We start from the raw sequence: 4,431 nt of genomic DNA, 5'->3' as shown, positions 1-4,431 counted from the left end.
TTTGAGCAATTGAACTGTAAGAAAAGAGAATTTACTTGGTTTTGATTTTTGAAACAGTCTTTTTAAAAGGGTAAATACGTATTTAGTCATGTTAACATGACAGTTTAATCTTTATGGAACCAAATGGATTGTGTCTTTCCACAATGAATACTAATTACATGATCAGATACCCCAATTGTCCTTGGTTTGTTTCAGAAAGTGAGTTACTGAAGGAGATACTTTGGCAAAGAAGTCCAAAGAACCCATAGCTAGTCTAAAAGGCCAATCCCACTGTTTGTTACCAAGTCTCAGAATCAGTCTCTCAAAAAACATGGTGTTTTTTTTGCAGTTACAAAAATATATAAATGTTATGAACCATGAAACTACATCAGATAAGCATTACAGTAACTATCAGAAATAAGATCTTCAAAAATAAGAAAAGAAATAGGGTCTTCAGAAAGTTGCTGGGGAAATTCCATATTTCCATGTGCTTTTTGAAGCTCCCACGTATATTTCGGTACCCTCTGAATATACACTTGAGCATACATTTTACAATGGAAAAATAAGCAGTACTAGTGACTTGACGAGGATCTTTGAAGTTTTGATAATCCCCTTATTTCTTGCCCTGGGTTTTGCTAACATTAAATGGACCTATCGTCAACTCATTTTGGGCAAAGACATCAAAGCAATTCATGGAGGAAAATGTGTCTTTTCAATAAATGGTGCTAGAACAACTGGCTATCTAGGCAAACAACACAAATCTATACCTAAATTAGATAGGTAACGTAGGTGAACAATTTACTAGAAACACAAACTGACTCAAGAAAATATGAATATAACTGTCACAAGTAAAGAGGCTAAATTAGTTGTGAAAAATGTAAAAATTGCACCTCTCTTGACACCATGCTCTAAGGACTAACTGAATCAGTTTAGAATTGTTCCATTTCTCTCTGACACTGTACAGTAACCATCTGGAGCTATGTCAGGTAATGCAAGTTAAAGGAGCAGAGCTCTCCAGACTGCCAATTTGCTCAAGACTTCAGGTGCCATCCCTCAACTTTGAGATATCCGCCCTGCAGGACCTTCACATCTGACCTCCTGGCTTCAAATACTGGATTTTCTCACTACCCCTTTCAGGACATCAGCTAAAAGATAGGGGTCCTTTATTGGGATCTCATTATGTAGTTGTGATTGATTTAAATCAATCCATTCTTATGCCCGGAGGTTAGACTAAAATCGTGAAATGGTCATTCTGGCCAACCAGCCCTCATCGGAGTTGCTTCTTCACCACTAGCCCGTACCTGTGACTCATGCAGTGGGGAACTCAAGGTTTTAGGAGTTATCTCTCAGGAACCAAGGACGAAGCCCGAATTCTTTGGGTAAAATTAAATTCCATTTTGTTCTTGTTGTTTTAATCCTATGAGTTAGGATTAAATCTTATGTGGATATTTTTATCCATATTTTACAGATGAGGAAGTTAAAGCTTGAAGAAATTAACTCATCCAAGATCACAGAGCTAGTACATGATGAAGCTGCTCCCAGAGGCTCTTTTTAAAAAGAATAGGTTTTTTGGCATATAAGTCACATATTATAAAATATAATTGTTCAGTCATATTGAGAAGAGTTGTACAATTGTTACCACAATCAATTTTAGAATAAAGTTAAGTTCTTTACCCCACAATTAGTAATTACAAAACTACCCACAATCAAAGGCCAAGAACTTCTCTAATGAATTACACCCAAAACTTAAAAAAATAACACCAATCCTTCACAAATGCTTCCAAAAAATAGAAGGGAGGAAGCACTTTCCAACATGTTCTATGATGCCAATATTATGTTGATTGAATAAAAAATATTGAAATTAACAGCAATTTCTTTTTACTTGGATCTGCAGTGTAGCATCCACAGAAGCAGCAGTCAAGGAATTAAATGACAGTGCATTGGACAAATCTGCAAAAGATCTCATTACAGTGTTGAAAAGCAGATTAGGTGTGCTTGATCTAAGCCATATTTTCAGTCACCTCATGCATGCAAAAGCTCGATAGTAGGAAAGACTGGAGAAGAATTGATGGCCTTTGAATTATGATACAGGTAAAGAATATTGACTACACCATGGACTTCCAGAAGAATGAACAAATCTATCTTGGAAGAACTGCAGCCAGGATTCTCCTTAGAAGGGAGAATGGTGCGACTTTCTCTCATGTACACTGGACTTGTCATCAGGAGGGACCAGACTCAAGAGAAAGACATCATGCTCTGTAGAGGGTCAGCAAAAGAGAACTTTCTTGACGAAATGGATTGACACAGTGGCTACAGCAGTGGTCTCAAACCGGGCAAAGATGGTGAGGATGGCACAGGCCTGCACGATGTTTTGTTGTACATTTGAGTTTTATGTGTGGGAACTGACTCAACTGGTACCTGACAACAATGATGTTACCGTGATAATCAGATTTGACAGACAAGACACAAAACTATATGTAGCACAATATCCCTTTGAATGTAGACATAGAAATCTAGTAAGAAGAATCAAAATCAAAATCAATCTAGTAAGAAGAATATTACCCACGACCAAAGGAATTATCTTAGGAGCGCAAAGTTGGTTCAATCAGTGTAATGCATCTCAATAATGAAATAAAGGACAGAATCTCAAAATCCATCTCATTTGGTTCAGGAAAAAAAATGCCATTTGATGATTAGAAATACTTAGAAAACCCAGAATAGAAGAGAACTTCCTTAAATCAACAAAGACCATCTTCGCAAAATCACATCTAATATTATACTAATGATGACATGCTGAACACTTTCATCCTAAATCAGGGGCAAGTCAGGATTCTGCTTTTGTCACTGCAATTTACATTGTACTAGAAAGTCTAGCAAGGCTATTACACATGGAAAATGAAAAGGTGTCCAGATTGGAAAAGAAAAGTAAAACCCTATTTGTAGATGGCATGAGCTTCTATCTAGAATCTCCTGAGTAATACACACATGTCTATTAAAGCTAAATGCTAATTAGTGAGATCAGCCAGGCTTCAGAACACACGATGGTATAAAAATTCTATTCCTGTATGCTAGCAGGGAACAATAGAAAATTAAAACAACTCCACTTACAATAAGAAAAACCTCATTGCCATCCAGTCAAGGCCGACTCATAGTGACCCTGTAGAACAGGATAGAACTGCCCCTGCAAGTTTCAGAGACCACAACTCTACAGGAGTAGAAAGCCCCATCCAGTTTGATAAGTGAGTAGACATTTTTAAAATGAAAAGTTTGATTAAAAACAAAAAAACACAATCCCATTGATTTCCTTTTGCATCTGGGCATGGTAGGCTCTGGCCCTGCTGGCTGTTATGTCTCCTTACCCATCATACCTTCCTGGCAGCTCAGCCAGCTCCTTTTCATCTTTCTCTCCCTTTTCTGGAAAGTGCCCCTCCCACCCCATCCCCTTTTATTCTTGTGAGGCTTCTAATTAGTAGGTAAGGGGGTGGGTCTTCTTTTAACCCCCAAGTAAGTGTCTGCCTCCCAATTACTGCATTTGGCTCCATTCACACCTTGAGTCCCTACATTTCTGCCCTGTGTAAGGAGCCTTGGTGGCACTGTGGGGGAAGTGTTGGACACCTCCTGACAAGGTTAGAGCCAAACCTACCAGAAACTCTGAGGGAGAGAGATGAGCCCATCTGCTCAGTAAAGGTTTCAGCCTATACTGAAACCTTGTAGAGGGTCGTTATGAGTCAGAATCGACTGTGGGCTGTTGGGGGCCATTCGTTAGAAGACTTACTTGTCTTTGAGCCCTTCCTCTGTTTCCTCGGTTCCAGAGGACAGAGCCAGTGTCGGTGTTGACCTGTGCAGAACTAAAGCCAAGCAGGCAGCTTGTTACTTTGGACATAGCCCACAGACACTTGTGGTGTGAACACACATGACAGGTCTGCGGGGGAGGTAGGGGCTGACAAGCCTGAGGATAGTGTGCAGTCTGTATAGTGTTAACTTCTCTTCTGCCTCCCTCCTCTCGCTTCCCCAGGCCTCGAGCACACATTTATTTTTGGTCGACTTTTTTTCACTTTGTATTGTGATTTGGATGAAAATTTACAGAGCAAATTGAGTTTCCACTAAGCAATGCATACACGTTCTGTAACATTGATGGCAATTCTCATAATACAGCCACAATCTTCCATCCCTCCCTGTTTCTTGTTTCCATTTGTACTTCTTTCCCGTTCCTTCCTGCCTTTTGAGCTTTATCCTTGGGGAACGCTGCCCTTTGGGTCTCTGTAGTGCATACCTCCCTGGTGGTGGTAGTCACCAAGGCTTATAGGCTTGGCTTGTTCAGCTGAAAGTTGAGCCAGGCAGGTGAGTTCAGTTCTAGGTGTCTAAGGACGATAGTCTCACCAATCTCAATCAGACCACTAACTCTGTTTTTTTTATGATTAAAAAAATTTTTTAATTGGGAGTTCTTACAGA

Source organism: Echinops telfairi, unplaced genomic scaffold, assembly GCF_000313985.2.
Source record: "Echinops telfairi isolate 266 unplaced genomic scaffold, ASM31398v2 ScPeMD7_7420;HRSCAF=8458, whole genome shotgun sequence".
NCBI lineage: Eukaryota > Metazoa > Chordata > Mammalia > Afrosoricida > Tenrecidae > Echinops > Echinops telfairi.
Note: the sequence above shows the minus strand (reverse complement) of the source record.